The following is a 17,305-nucleotide window of genomic DNA, read 5'->3' as shown; positions in this document are numbered from 1 at the left end:
TGAATGTAACATTTGATTTAACACATACTATTCAGACGTTCAATAGCTCATGTGGTAGCGAATTTAGTAAATTGATACAAATATCAATTTGAATGTTTCTATTTTGAATATTGCATAATTCAAATATTACATTTAAAGAGAACATTAGAAATGATATTATTTTCAAATTCATCTCTCTGTGTTTATTAAAATGTTTTAAAAAATCTCTTAGCCATGAATAAAATGTAATTGTTACTCAGATTCTTTTGAGGTCACATGGGTTCTCATGGGTAAATAATTTCCCTGTATATACTGTTCTTGCTAACTTTGGTTCACTTTCTACCTATCTGGCGTACGAGAGCATTGACTTTTCTTCTGGTCTAGCATGACAAGGTTTATAGAAATAAAGTGTATTATTTTTTTAATATTTTGGTCAAATAGTTCGCTTTATCTAAATAATGAAAGATTTATTTGAAATGAACAGTTTTAATGTCTATTAAACAGTTTTCCATGTTAACTGCATAACAGGAAGAATTACTCTAACGATTGCAGTAAATCCAGACCGCTCATACATTTACCCTTTAAGTTAAAGAGTTCTCTGTTGATATTGTTACTTTTGAAGTTGAGCTTTTGCTTCGAGCGCAGCCATGCTATAGGGATTGCAGTATATCACTTAAAAGGATTTAAGAAAAATGTTGTCTTTCCTCTATACTAATTTTCTCAGAGGTATTATAATCCTGATCTTCCCTCCTAGTGTTTTTTTTTTTGGACTGTATAATTTTATAATATACTGTGGTCTTACCAAAGAATTCTGTCTGTTGTTAATTATTAAACAAGCCAACTTTTTTTTTTCATGGCAAATTCATGTACTCTTAGTATGTCCTTTTTCATTAAACTATTTTGTTATTTATCAGCAAAACGTAACCAGTCACCCCATTTTAACCATTTCCTAGACACTTCTAGATAACAAAATTATAAATTGCAAAAAAATAAAATCAGCTTTAATAACACTTTCCATATTCCACTTTGTGTAGAATTGTTTTTTTTATCTTTTATTTGCTGTTCAGTCAAGGTCACTGATCACCTGACACAGACCACTAACAGCTAATAAGCACACAGCCTTTTGCTGTAAACAGTTTCCCATTGATCTGACATGGAAACAAGCCTCTCTGAAGGAAGCACAAAACTCCTGCGCATTTCGGATCATGTAGGTACCAGTATTTCAGTGGCAAATAGCAATATATTTTCAGCTGTGAGATTTCCTCTCTTGCTGTTAAAGCTTCTATTCTAATTCCACTTGCTGCAATGCAGAAAAAAATGACAGCCTCCGGCAAACAGGCTGAGTTAGTTAACGAGGACTTGCTAATGTTTTTCCCCCCTCATATTTAGTTTAGATTACGTATTGGCTTTTGTACAGACAAGGACTTGCATTTCATTGTATATGAGCTCATTAAATCTCTTTTATGTGTGAGGGTTATATAAGCTATGTTAATGATTTGGGGGGGGATGGTGGTATTAGAAAAGGATTTCTCTGTGACATTATATATAGCGATATTTTTATATTCAGCAACAACTGATGCTATCACAATACATTGCAATTAGTTGACATCGCTTTAAGTCATTATCGTGTTTACAATGGATCAAAAAAAATGAATGTCTGCGAAAATATTGATTAAACATAATATAATGCTGTTTTTTGTTTATGTTACTACTTTATAAAATATATTGGAGGAGATTTTGTCATTTAATTGATGAATGGGAAGAAAACTGTTTTGGTTATAAAGGAAATGTTAGTGAATGATATGAGATTTAATGTTTGGGTTCTACTGTATATTGTACTGATCTTTGTCTTTTGGAAACCTTTTTAGTAGACACTTGACATGCATGGGTTCTGCAGTTGGTGACAAAATGAAGCTAAATCATTGAATTTTGCAAGACCTTTAACTATGGAATTCATGTCACAGCAAAAATAAGCCCATTACTAGTATGAGATATCACGTATTTGCCTATTAAATACATAGAACTATGTAAATTTCTGTATATCATTTTATTTTGTATAATTTCAAACAAAATATATATGGAGGGCTGCCCTGAAAATTACTTGTAGCTTATATTAAAACAGCTGTAATTATGTTATAAATAAGTCACCAGAGCAAAAATGACATAGTTGTTACTAATTGGCAGGTGTAAAATGGTCAAATATCGTTTCACAAACTCACGTTTCAGCTTTCGTTTTACATAGTGTTTACATAGGGGCTGAATTTTCAAGCTCCTTGTTTCCGGTGGGCCTTCCGGCTTGCAGGAAACAGAAGTTATAAAGCAGCGGTCTAAAGACCGTTGCTCTATAACTTGTCCGTCTGCTCTGAGGCGGCGGACAGAAATCAACCCGATCGAATACGATCGGGTTGATGGACACCCCCTGCTAGCGGCGATTGCCCGCGAATCTGCAGGGGGCGGTATTGCCCAAGCAGTTCTGATGAACTGCTTGTGCTATGATAAATGCAGACAGCGTATGCTACATCGTATCATGTCCGCTCGCACTTTGATAAATATGCCTCATAGTGTTTACATACGTTTGACATTATATTTTGCATGTAATAAGTGTGAAACAGGCCTTGTTGACGTGTTTGCATCTATAGTTCAGTGGTATTGGGCAATACAGAATTTTATATATGTACCTAATTATTTAATAACCAAATATGTGATATCTCATAGCTTTAATGAAATCTGTAGGAAATGAAACATAACATACATCAGGACCACTATATCTGTAGAAAAGCAGTTTAGCATTCCTGTTCTTTAAAAGTTTATTTTTATTCCATATTCATATTTTCATGATTGCAATTTACAGTACTTTTATCTGTTTTAACATCATTTCTTTTGGAAATTTGGAAATCTGAAACTTTGCTGTATATAATGATTTAGATTAACTGAGTAATAGAATGAATCCAAGGACAGATTCAAGATAAATAAATAGGGGCATACATTTGTAGATATGTCTGACTATATAGACTTTGCAAGGCTAATAAACAGATCCATCTCCCCTGGGGAAAGGATTATGGGCCAGATTACACACAAAAATGTAATTGGTATTAGTAAATATCACTGGAGCACAATACATACGGCAGGCATTGTTGTGCTGGTATTACAGTTCCATGGCGCACAATGTAGTATAGTGCACACTACGTTATTCATATTGCATAGTGCAGATGTGCAATTTCCCTCAGATAACATTTTTCTGCATTAAAATTTATGTTGAATAATGCTCAAGTGCAAGAATTCCGCTCAAGTAGTGGAGTTTTTGGTTAAGTTCCTTGACCTACACCTTTAATGTTTTTGAATAAACAAAAGCAACTGATAATTGTAAATCCCTGTTTTTAAAAAGCATAAAAAGTGAATTAAGTGTTTCGAATTGTGCGCAAATGCAACTATTAACCCACAAATTGTAATACAAGCGTAATAAGAGTTCTGCTACTGTTATACATTAAAAGTATAGCATGTGCATAAGTATTAGATACATTAAACATGGTTTTGTTAAACCTTTCAACCAACAACTTGTAATACCTGATTGTGTGTTATTGTTTTTGCAAGGCAGCGTGCAGCACATTATCAATTGGTCCTATATCTCAAGAGATAAGCAATCCCATCCAATATTTTCTAAACGCTTCTCTGTTGCCACCACTTTGTCAGTCATAACTCTCAGGTCAATAGTTGTGGTTCTGTCAGAATAAACAACAATAAAGCCATGTATGAGACTGAGGGATTATAATTTAGGGCTATTAATTTAAATTATGTGGAAATAATTCACCTTGTGGCACTTTATAGGTTGGAGTAACAGAGCTATCATTTAACCAATAATAGTTTTACAAGGTGACAGGGACACTAATAAATACAACTGAGGGAGCAGTTGGAAGATTTATTGTCCACCCTCTGAAGACCCTGCATCAAAAAGAAGTAAATTTGATATCAGTTGTAAACTGGAATTTATTTTTATTTTTTGTAAATTATTTTTTTATTCTGAAGCAAACTATACACAGATGTGGCCGAAAATATTGGTACTCTTAAACTTTTTTAGGAAAACGCACAATATTCTCTGAACTCAAGTAAAAATTGACAAAAGTATTTGGTATCCACCATTCTTTTATTTCAAATGTAATAGAACTTTTGATTTATGACTTCACATATCAATTTAAACAGTAAAACAAATGAGAATGCCATGGACAAAAATATTGATATTTAACCTAATATTTGGAACCACGGCCTTTGGAGACTATGGCCTCTATTTATCAAAGGTCTTGCGGACCTGATCTGACAGTGCGGATCAGGTCCGCAAGACCTCGCTAAATGCGGAGAATAATAAGCTCTCCGCATTTAACATTGCACCAGCAGCTCACAACAGCTGCTGGTGCAACGACGCCCCCTGCTGACTCGCGGCCAAATCGGCCACCAGCAGGGAGGTGTCAATCAACCCGATCATACTCGATCGGGTTGATTTCCGGCGATTCCTGTCCGCCTGCTAAGAGCAGGTGGACAGGGTTATGGAGCAGCGGTCTTTAGACCGCTGCTTCATAACTTGTGTTTCTGGCGAGTCTTCAGACTCGCCAGAAACACGGGCCCACAAGCTCCGTATGGAGCTTGATAAATATGGGCCTATAACTGCAATCAAGCGCTTTCTGTAGCTCTGAATAAGATTTCTACACTTTTTGACTATGATTTTGGCCCACTCTTCTTGAGTGAATTGCTCCTTTTCTCTCAGGTTTGATGGGTGCCTTTTGCCAACTGCAAGCTCTTTCAAAAGATGTTCGATGGGATTCAGATCTAGACTCACAGAAGGCCAAAAGTTTTTTTCTCATCCATTCTTGGGGGATTCTTGAGGTTTGTTTCGGGTCATTATCCTTCTGGAGGACCCATGAATGCAACTGAGGCACAGCTTTCTGACACTATGGAGTAGATTTACCATAGGTCGAGCGGACATGTTTTGCTGTAGTGAATCATGTCTGCTCAAACTCGCTAAATGCCGACAGCATACGCTGTCTGCATTTATCACTGCACAAACATTTCTGGTAAAATGTTTGTGCAATGCTGCCTCCTGCTCACCGGCGGGTAATCTGCTGCTAGCAAGGGGTGTCAATCATCCCGATCGGATCAGGAAGATTTCAGTCCACCACCTTAAAGGTGGCAGAGAAGTTAAGGAGCAGCGGTCTTACAACCGCTGCTTCTTAACTTCCGTTTCAGGTGGAGCTGAAACGATAGTCGGAGGAAGCAGCATCCGCTGCTTGGTAAATTTACCCCTTGGCAGTACATTTTGCTCCAGAATGCCTTGATAGTCTTCTGGTTTCATTGTGTGCTGAACAGTTTCTAGGAACCCAGTGCAAGAGGCAGGAAGCAACTCCAAAATATCACTGAGCCACCTCCGTGTTTCACGGTAGGGATGGTGTTCTTTGCTTTAAAAGCTTCTTTTTTCCTTCTGTAAACATGGAGTTGTGATTTGCCAAAAAGCTCTACTTTTATTTAATCTGTCCAAAGGACATTCTTCCAGAAGGACTGTGGCTTGACAGCAAAATTAACTTGGGCTTTTTTGTATTTCTCTCTTAAAATACAAGAGTATCTATACTTTAAAATGCAAGGGTACCAATACTTTCGGCCACATCTGAACCAGTACAAAATAAATTCAATTTACAAAATGTAGTACATACATTATCATATGTCATATGTCAAATGAAATATGTCAAAAAGAAAAGTCATTACACTTGCTATAGAGAAGAAGGTAAAATTATATAGAAACATATGACTGACATTAAAGTTTTCCTGGGGAAAAAGATTTAAAGGAAAAGAGCGCTCAACTGAGCTAATACCTCTTAGAGAACGAGAAACCGTAATGTGTTACACAATATGTATTTATAAAAATAGGAGATAAACTTATTAATAATATAAATGGTTTGAATTAACTGGTTTATGCATTCAAATGTATATATTAATAGACTAATAGTGTATAAAGAAGATTCCATATATATCTAGCATCGACTTAAAGGGACAGTCTACACCAGAATTTGTATTGTTTAAAAAGATAGATAATCCCTTTTTTACCCATCCCCCAGTTTTGCATTACAAACACTGTTATAGTAATATACTTTGTACCTCTGTGATTACCTTGTATCTAAGCCTCTGCAGACTGCCCCCTTATTTCAGTTCTTTTGACAGACTTGCATTTTAGCCAATCAGTGCTCATTCCTCTGTAAATTCACGTGAATGAGCTCAATGTTATCTATATTAAACACATGAACTAATACCCTCTAGTGGTGAAAAACTGTCAAAATGCCCTGAGAGAAGAGGCGGCCTTCAAGGGCTTAGAAATTAGCATATGAACCAACTAGGTTTAGCTTTCAACTAAGAATACCAAGAGAACAAAGCAAAATTGGTGATAATACAGTAGTAAATTGGAAAATTGTTTAAAATTACTTTCTCTATCTGAATCATGCAAGTTTATTTTGGACTAGACTGTCCCTTTAAAGTTAACAAGCTAAAAAACTAAAAGCTAAAGAACGAAAACAGGCCTAAAACAATGTAGAAAGTGATATTTAGCTTATCCTCAGTTAAACATTCATAAAAAAATCCATATTGGAGGTAATTAGTAAAAGTTCCTTTTTAAAAGTTCATCTTAAGAGTTGAGATAATCACATACACAGCCGACAAGGGAGGTCAGGCTGGTATCAATAAGAGGCGCCAAAAATTGAACAGTAAATATCAACAGTATAAATAATTAAAAGTAAAATCAATATAAATATGTAAACAAAATAATGCATAAATGATACAGTGAACAATTGAGAAATAAGTGATAAACTATAAACCCTACATATAAGGATGTCATTAAAATATAAACTGAAATAAATTAAATTAAATAAATTTCCACATAAACAAAGATTTAATTAAATTAGAAATAGGTTAAAAGTTATTAATAAAGTATGTCCGGGTAAATAACATGTGGAGCTTATCCAGAATCAAGAGTGTGGAGGGTAACATAATCCAGGAACACTTCCAAGGCAGCTCCTCTGGTGTGTCGTTCCCCCTACACAAGATCAAAACATCTAAAACACAAAAGAGACAGAGGGCGCCACATAGTGCAGATCAAAACAGACGGGGAGAAGGAAGTATAAGTGTACAAATATCCTACTCACGTGGTGAAGAGCACCAATGTACAGTAAAGGCAAGCCGGTTCCAAAGAGTCGCCCAGGAGACTCCCAGGCACCTGGAACTGGTAGTATCCTTGTCCCACCAAGGGGGATCCAGAGTGCAATATAGTTTCCACAGTGTTCACCAATTGTAGGCAAGACAAGTAGCTGGTGCTCTCCAGGGCACAATGGATGGAAAGTGGCGGCCACGGGAGCGAATAGTCCAGAGATAATAAAGTGCAGCAGCCTTTTGAAAAAACTTAAGTTTATTAAAAACTTAATTCAGCAACGCGTTTCTCCATGTCACAGCACGGTTTCATCAGGCTATACAAACATTTACAAAGCTGCTACACTTATAACAAGTAATATCCAATTAGCATCTAGGAAATTCTCACACCCACAAGTTACACAGCTGTTAAAAATATTATCTGTCAAACTGACATCGCTTCGTATAACATATAATGAGGATCTAATCAAGGAGTCTATAAGTTCCACAGGACAACAGAATCATGATCGTATTAGTTATAATATTACATATGGCTTGTTTATATCTATAAATATAAATGAAGGACACTATTGTTGTAAGATTAGAAATTTAGAGGGGGGGGGTGCCGTTTGACGAAGACATCATCTCTTGGATAAACCAATCGTGTGCAACGGGGTGTGAATATGATCGTCATATACAGCGTAAGGAAAAACCCATTCTCAATAAAAAAGTGAAAAAAGAACATGTGCTTTTTTCACTTATTTATTGAGAACTAGTTTTTCCCTACGCTGTATATGACGATCATATTCACACCCCCTTGCACACGATTGGTTTATCTTAAGAGTTCATATAAATCAGGACATCTATATGTGTGTATTATATATGCGATGATGCGGCTGTAGCCTTTGGTATAGGAATGGCAGTTTGGCTACTGAAATCCTGTGTTAAACTGCAGTAAAATAAGCAAGTGTAACAATCGGACCTTATTTTCACTTGGTGAAACGCTGGAACGTTCAGAAACTCCTAGATGTGGTTTTGAGGACTATTGCAGAATTATTTTGGAAACACACTCTCCTTCTTAGTCGGTCAGTTTTAGCAACTTCTGCGGGCTACAGATCCACACTAAGTCTTGGTGCTTTTTTCTCGTATCCATTTCAGAGGGACCTCTAGATTATTTCTTTTGCGGGTAGAGGACTTCTGCACTCTTTTTGCTCTTTAGTCTGTTAGTTATCTTGTAGGGCATTTGGCTGCCCAAGGTAATAGATAAGTAGGTAATACTGGTCTTCCACTTGTGCAGACGCCGGTCCTGGAGCGTTTTTGCAGCGTATCCGTCTTTCGGGTTTCTCTTTTTTCTGACTTCCTATGGGAGTAATTGACCCGGATGTTTGCTGCTCTTGTTCTACGGCTCTTCTGTGGAATATCTGCACTCCCGCTGTGTTCCTCTGAGTGCCGGTGTTCTGTATAGATCCATACCCCGGGAGCTCACACTGCTCCTCACTGCCCACGCTCACCCAGGTCCGATTGTTACACTTGCTTATTTTACTGCAGTTTAACACAGGATTTCAGTAGCCAAACTGCCATTCCTATACCAAAGGCTGCAGCCGCATCATCGCATATACAGTATAATACACACATATAGATGTCCTTACTTATATGAACTCTTAAGATGAACTTTTAAAAAGGAACTTTTACTAATTACCTCCAATATGGATTTTTTTTTTTTTTTTTTCAATTTTATTTTTCAATTTTTATTGAGAACAAAAAAGATCATACAAACATTGTAGGTACAAACTTTACATTGCAGCAAAAAAAGTAGTTCTATTGCGTACCCTTTAAAATAAAGTCCTCTTTTTTCTTTCCTTCCATATAGACAGTATAGGCCACTCATGGACCATTTATGTGGATATAGCATGTAAACAGTAATTAACATAAAACAAGAATATAAGTGAACAAAGAAAAGGAGGCATCGATATGAATATAAGTGGTGTGAACAAATGAAAGTTAACAATGCTAGGGCTGTAGCCAGACACATCTGCAACACATTATTTATTTCCAAGCTCCCATAGAGTATGCACGTATTTAATTGTCTACTTTCTGTGTGGGTGTTAGAAACAGGTTATCTAACTGACATCATCTCTACTATCCTGGAGTGTTATATTAAGTGTTGCTATATTGGTTGGTGTGTATGAAATAGTTTCTGGGGTAAGGGAGACAGACTATTGGCCCTTTGCCCTGTGGTATGTCCCGCAGGCCCTATTAAAGATGACGTTAACTGTGAGGGTGCCCAATATTATATAGTATTTATAAATTACATATATGTTACACTAGGCACCCCTAGGTACATGACAAAGACCAAAAGTTATTATATCAAGCCGATCCCCTGTACCGCGACTCCGGCCGCAAGCCGCTAGGTCCAAGAACCAGGTTATCATAAATAAGTTTGCGCCTGCTCTCAGCCATTAACCCAAAGGCTGTGCCGTATACAACGAGTCAACATAAATTCATAGAAGGTGAGGCACACTAAGCTACGTGTGAAGTTGTTACCTTTAAGATAGTGCCTTCAGTGGTATTACTTAAGAGTGCATATCAATACTTGTCCAGTAAGTGAATTTAATTTTTACCTTTTAATTTATTGGACCCCAGGCTCATAAGCTATAGGTATAAACTGAATGAAGGCTATAAGTTAAAACAGTTCAATATCATAACAAACACATAATCAACAGCAGTGTCATATGAGAGAAATATAACAACAGTGTTTAGACACAATACCGTACATATCAGTCAGCTGACAAATATGGTGGGCAATTTAAATGTCTTTGTCACTCTAGCCCCACGACTTGTTTTGTTTATAGGGGCAAATCTTGGTGGAGTCCTGATGGTCTCGAGAGATGAAAGGAGACCAGAGTAAAGAGAGCTTCGTCAGGCATATGGGTTCATACCCCTTGTGGTCATCTGATGGCAGAAAGTATTTGTTCATAAAGAGAGAAGTCCCCAGTGAGTGATTATTTATATTGTGATGATCTAGCGCATCTGTACAATCGGGTAATGTATATTTTTCAGCCTCTGAGTACCAGGGGACCCCCCGAAGTCCCATGGGGCCGCAGCCAGCAAACAGCATGTCACAATTTGTTGGGGAATCCTCGTTGTATCATGCAGGATTGGTTTAATCTTTGTTGTCAGGTGTTCCCCCTAGGTGTTGCTACCTGCAGGTTACTCCTCTCGGCAACTGAAATATTTTGTAGACATTTCAGTGGGGGAACGTAGGTTTGATCGTTGACTTTCTGCGGCTGAAGCTTTACTTGTACGCTCAGTGCTCCATCTGCTACCGTCATGGTATCTTGTGTGAGCCATGAGTCTGCTGGGGCTCTCTCGATAAGACCTAGGCAGAGCTCCTCAAATCTGCGCCAATGCTTGTTATTAAAAACATTGTGAGAGTCCGCTTCCCCTGTGTCGGCCATTTTAATTGCAACGTGGCGTATAAGTTTATACCGTTTCTTTACATATGGCTTTCAACTGTGATCTGTTTTGAAGATCTATCAAATTTGAATGTTTAAATGTATGATTATTCAGGTCGGTATACAGATGTGCAAGGCTACAGCCAAATACCTCGGCAATCCGAGGGGGGTAGAGCTTCCCTTTAGGTGCCGCCGCACCAGGCCTCTGTTGTCTGTTTTCGCGCTTCAGCTTCAATAATACAGCTTGGCTTAAGTTGGTCAATGCTCAACCACAAAGTAGGTCGATGCTGAGTATAATTTTGAAATGTTAGCTGTGTAATTACTCAGAAAATCTGCGGATTGAGAGAGTTTCCGCTGGAGCTCAAAAAAGTGTGACCGGTCCCAATCACTGTTCAGACACGCCCCCCAATATCGAATTTTTTATGAATGTTTCACTGAGGATAAGCTAAATATCACTTTCTACCATTGTTTTAGACCTGTTTTCGTTCTTTAGCTTTTAGTTTTTTAGCTTGTTAGCTTTAAGTTGATACTGAATATATATGGAATCTTCAAGTTTTAAATTTTAAAGCGAAATAGTACTGCTTAAGAAGTCTGTATTAGAACATAAAGGCCTAGATTTAGAGTTGGGTGGTAGCCGTCAAAACCAGCGTTAGAGGCTCCTAACGCTGGTTTTTACCGCCCGCTGGTATTTGGAGTCAGTCAGGAAAGGGTCTAACGCTCACTTTGCAGCCGCGACTTTTCCATACCGCAGATCCCCCTACGCCATTTGCGTATCCTATCTTTTCAATGGGATCTTTCTAACGCCGGTATTTAGAGTCGTGGCTGAAGTGAGCGTTAGAAATCTAACGACAAAACTCCAGCCGCAGAAAAAAGTCAGTAGTTAAGAGCTTTCTGGGCTAACGCCGGTTTATAAAGCTCTTAACTACTGTGCTCTAAAGTACACTAACACCCATAAACTACCTATACACCCCTAAACCGAGGTCCCCCCACATCGCCGCCATTCTATTAAAATTTTTTAACCCCTAATCTGCCGCTCCGTACACCGCCGCCAGCTACGTTATCCCTATGTACCCCTAATCTGCTGCCCCTAACACCGCCGACCCCTATATTATATTTATTAGCCCCTAATCTGCCGCCCCAAACGTCACCTTCACCTACCTACAATTATTAACCCCTAATCTGCCGACCGGATCTCACCGCTACTATAATAAATGTATTAACCCCTAAAGCTAAGTCTAACCCTAACACCCCCCTAAGTTAAATATAATTTAAATCTAACGAAATAAATTAACTCTTATTAAATAACTTATTCCTATTTAAAGCTAAATACTTACCTGTAAAATAAACCCTAATATAGCTACAATATAAATTATAATTATATTGTAGCTATTTTAGGATTTATATTTATTTTACAGGCAACTTTGTAATTATATTAACCAGGTACAATAGCTATTAAATAGTTAATAACTATTTAATTGTTACCTAGTTAAAATAATTACAAAATTACCTGTAAAATAAATCCTAACCTAAGTTACAATTAAACCTAACACTACACTATCAATAAATTAATTAAATACAATATCTACAAATAAATACAATGAAATAAACTAATTAAAGTACAAAAAATAAAAAAGAACTAAGTTACAAAAAATAAAAAAATATTTACAAACATTAGAAAAATATTACAACAATTTTAAACTAATTACACCTACTCTAAGCCCCCTAATAAAATAACAAAGCCCCCCAAAATAAAAAAATGCCCTACCCTATTCTAAATTAAAAAAGTTCAAAGCTCTTTTACCTTACCAGCCCTGAACAGGGCCCTTTGCGGGGCATGCCCCAAATAATTCAGCTCTTTTGCCTGTAAAAAAAACACATACAATAACCCCCCCCAACATTACAACCCACCACCCACATACCCCTAATCTAACCCAAACCCCCCTTAAATAAACCTAACACTAAGCCCCTGAAGATCTTCCTACCTTATCTTCACCTCGCCGGGTATCACACTGATCCGTCCTGGCTCCGATGTCTTGATCCAAGCCCAAGCGGGGGGCTGAAGATGTCCATGATCCGGCTGAAGTCTTCATCCAAGCGGGAGCTGAAGAGGTCCATGATCCGACTGAAGTCTTCTATCAACGGCATCTTCAATCTTCTTTCTTCCGGATCCATGTTCATCCCGCCGACGTGGAACATCCATCTTCACCGACGACTTCCCGACGAATGACGGTTCCTTTAAGGGACGTCATCCAAGATGGCGTCCCTCGAATTCCGATTGGCTGATAGGATTCTATCAGCCAATCGGAATTAAGGTAGGAAAATTTTGATTGGCTGATGGAATCAGCCAATCAGAATCAAGTTCAATCCGATTGGCTGATCCGATCAGCCAATCAGATTGAGCTCGCATTCTATTGGCTGTTCCGATCAGCCAATCAGAATTTTAGAACTTTAGACCGCTGTTTCATAACTTCTGTTTCCGGCAAGCCTGAAAGCTCACGCGGAAACAGGGGAATCAAGCTCTATACGGAGTTTGATAAATCGGCCCCCATGTGATAAAAATATATTTAAAAAGTAATAAGAGCTCAAAGATATATGTTAGAGAAAAAATGGCTGCAAAGGGCTTTAAAACACAAACATATATATATATAGATGTGTGTAAATATGTATTAGTGTTTTACTGTATATTTACTGTACTTATTTCACATTGCAATGTTTATTGTAAACACATATTTATATATGTATTCCTAAAGATATATAGGTATAGATATATATTTTACAATAACATTATCAGATATATATATAGTAATATATATTTAATAGTAAGAAATATATTATTTTCTTTGTGAAGAATGTAAAATACGTTTAAATGGTAGGGGAAGAAAAAAAGTTGCACTAAACACAAGATAAATACACTTAAAAGTACAATTATAGTCATATAAACAATATCTGATAAAAATATTTAAAAAAATATATATTAAAAAAGTTATAAGGGCTCAAAGATTTATGGTATAAGGTGTTTGACAAAAAAGGGCTTTAACATATATATGCATATATACATGTCTAAACTTAGGGTTAGCGCACATGAAGAATTGCTCATTTCAATGCGCATTATTGAAATATTAAATAAATATTAAAAAATATTAATAATTATTATACATAATGTAAAAAATTCTAAATAAACCATAGAATATATATTAAATATATATTTATTTTAACAGTATGTAAAATAATGTGTAACACTTGTTATTAATAATTGTTTAATATTTCAATAATGCGCATTGAAGTTACCAATTCTTCAAGTGTGCTAGCCCGGCACCTTAATCGCGAACTCCGATGTGCTTTACGCATATTTTACATTCCTATGTTCTTCACATAACAAAATAATGTAATTTTTATTATTAAATTTTTATTATTTTATTAAAAAATTAAATATATATTTCTATATATATATCTGATAATGTTAATGTAAAATAGATATCTATACCTATATATCTATAGGAATATATGCATTATAGGTATTTACACAAATATATAGAAATATATATTTACAATAAAAATAAATTCTTTTGTACGTGAAGAACATTGGAATGAGAAATATGAATAACTCATGTGAAGAGCGATAGGTGTTAGATTTTTCTTTTGCGCTGTCCATTGACTTCTATGGGAAGAATACATTAACGCGGTTGTGATATTTGGTTAGCGGCGTCAGGTTTCGCTCAACAGCAAACTTTTACTTTCAACTTGTAATACGCACGATACACAACATGCTCAAAAAGCTTCTGTCTAGCGAAATTAACACTTGAGAGAAAGGGTTAAATAGCACACCACTTGTAATCTAGCCCTTAGACAGGAAAGGCATTGAAAGTTCAAATTTACACTGATCAATAACAATTTAGCAATGTTCTAGTCAGTTGATAGATTCTGGTAACAACTAATAAGTATGTAATCTTTTGTTCTTGGCCGGTCCTGATCCCATTACAAAACTAAAGCCTTATTCAAAATCAAGCGAACCTGATGAATTGTGTTAAAAGTCGCCTTAAAATCAGGAGGAGTTTTTCAGAATTAAGCCGTCAGCTGACATACTCATCTCTTCGGTTGATGGGTGAAATGTTGCAGGTGCTCAGCTAAGCAGGCCCAGCTTTGACAAAGAACGAGACAGTGTAGGTGCAGACAGCTTGATGTGCATGTTTGTACAGCTACACACAAACCATACTCATAATAACTCAACACACAGCCATTAATGTCTAAACCATTGGCAACAAAAAGTGAGTACACCCCTAAGTGGAAATGTCCAAATTGGGCCCAATTAGCCATTTTCCCTCCACGGTGTCATGTGACTCGTTAGTGTTACAAGGTCTCAGGTGTGAATGGGGAGCAGGTGTGTTAAATTTGGTGTTATCGCTCTCAAACTCTCTCATACTGGTCACTGGAAGTTCAACATGGCACCTTATGGCAAAGAAATCTCTGAGGATCTTAAAAAAGAATTGTTGCTCTACATAAAGATGGCCTAGGCTATAAGAAGATTACCAAGACCCTGAAACTGAGCTGTAGCACGGTGGGCAAGACCATACAGCGGTTTCACAGGATGGGTTCTACTCAGAACAGGCCTGGCTATGGTCGACCAAAGAAGTTGAGTGCACGTGCTCAGCGTCATATCCAGAGGTTATCTTTGGGAAATGGACGTATGAGTGCTGCCAGCATTGCTGCATAGGTTGAAGGGGTGGGGGGGTCAGTCTGTCAGTGCTCAGACCATACTCCGCACACTTCATCAAATTGGTCTGCATGGCTGTTGGCCCAGAAGGAAGCCTCTTCTAAAGATGATGCACAAGAAAGCCTGCAAACAGTTTGCTGAAGACAAGCAAACTAAGGACATGGATTACTAGAACCATGTCCTGTGGTCCGATGAGACCAAGATAAACTTATTTGGTTCAATTGGTGTCAAGCGTGTGTGGTGGCAACTAGGTGAGGAGTACAAAGACAAGTGTGTCTTGCCTACAGTCAAGCATGGTGGTGGGAGTGTCATGCTCTGGGCCTGCATGAGTGCTGCCGGCACTGGGGAGCTACAGTTCATTGAGAGAACCATGAATGCCAACATGTACTGTGACATACTGATGCAGAGCGTGATCCCCTCCCTTTGGAGACTGGGCCACAGGCCAGTATTCCAACATGATAACGACCCCAAACACACCTCCAAGACGACCACTGCCTTGCTAAAGAAGCTGAGGGTAAAGCTGAAGGACTAGCAAAGCATGTCTCCAGACCTAAACCCTATTGAGCACCTGTGGGCATCCTCAAATGGAAGGTGGGGGAGCGCAAGGTCTCTAACATCCACCAGTTCCGTGATGTCATCATGGAGGAGTGGAAGATGACTCCAGTGGAAACTTGTAAAGCTCTGGTGAACTCAATGCCCAAGAGGGTTAAGGCAGTGCTGGAAAATAATGGTGGCCACACAAAATATTGACAATTTGGGCCCAATTCGGACATTTCCTTAGAGCAGGCGGACAGGTTATGGAGCAGCAGTCTTTAGACCGCTGCTTCATAACTGCTGTTTCTGGCGAGCCTGCAGGCTCGCCATAAACACGGACCTTCAAGCTCCATTCAATGGAGCTTGATAAATGGGCCTCATAGTCTTACAGTTGTAGTTCAAACTGGTGATGTGGATTTATTTTTTGGATTTATTTTTTGGTTACCATCTTGTTTTTTTTTATTGTCAATTCTCTCTCTTCCTGTTATCTTATGCATTATAATGTCTATGATAATAATCAAGTACATAAACTTACATTTTATTCATAGGTATAATGCCTTTTATTTCTGATGCTATAGCTTTATGAGATACCATAATTTCCAATTATGTGTATCTTGCGGAAGTAATTCTTTATTTAAATATGGATTTATGTTTGCTTTAATAGGTTACAGAAGGGTTAATTGCAGAGCTAGACGCATGCTTCAGATGTAGAAATAGCCTTGCTGATTGGATCAGCAACGGATTCGCTCTGGACCACCATGCACTGTAGGTCCCAAGCAGAACTTCTCCTGTTTGTTTAACCCCTTTGCAGGGGTTTAGCACACAATAGTGCAGGGTCGATAGTCTTAAAATTATGTTCTGTAACGAAGTAGAGCATGTAATGTTTTGACTCTGGTATGACACGTGATGTGTTGATTGCCCCCTGGCCATTAAAATGAGGCATAGTCGATGAACGTATCCTATGATTAAGTGCCGTGAGGCACAAAACGCGTAAGGATATTCTTCCTGGTTTTGTGATTTTTTAACAACCTGGAACAAACAGATGTTTTATTTTGGAAACTCCAGAGTGTGGACGTAAACTTTGTTTTGCAATTTGATTTGTATGTGCTTTGGGGGGAAAAAGTTATCAATTTTGTATGCTACCCCATAATCAAAAATTCGCTTGCATGAAGATAAATATAGACCTTATATTGTATATGTGCCTCTACTTTACATCCAGAACCCTGCACAAGATAAATATAGACCTTATATTGTATATGTGCCTCTCCTTTACACCCAGAACCCTGCACAAGATAAATATAGACCTTATATTGTATATGTGCCTCTCCTTTACATACAGAACCCTGCACAAGATACATATAGACCTTATATTGTATATGTGCCCCTCATTTACATACAGAACCCTGTACAAGATAAATATAGACCTTATATTGCATATGTGCCTCTCCTTTACATACAGAACCCTGCACAA

The 17,305-nt window shown here is 37.6% G+C and overlaps 1 protein-coding gene across 2 annotated transcripts in view; it reads left to right on the top strand.

Moving 5' to 3' along the window:
• The window catches only part of KANK4 (KN motif and ankyrin repeat domains 4), a 355,274-nt gene that overhangs the window by 110,347 nt on the left and 227,622 nt on the right, over positions 1-17,305 (top strand). Inside the window, exon 1 of one of the 2 annotated variants that reach the window (XM_053693650.1) lies at positions 1,128-1,186. The exons of the other annotated variant lie outside the window; for it this stretch is intronic. The gene's annotated coding sequence lies outside the window, so the exon portion shown is untranslated. Of the gene's footprint in view, positions 1-1,127; positions 1,187-17,305 lie in introns of those variants that run through there. 2 annotated transcript variants of the gene reach the window in all.

This window comes from Bombina bombina, chromosome 10 (assembly GCF_027579735.1).
Source record: "Bombina bombina isolate aBomBom1 chromosome 10, aBomBom1.pri, whole genome shotgun sequence".
Lineage (NCBI taxonomy): Eukaryota > Metazoa > Chordata > Amphibia > Anura > Bombinatoridae > Bombina > Bombina bombina.
Note: the sequence above shows the minus strand (reverse complement) of the source record. Positions and strands in the feature narration are given on the sequence as shown.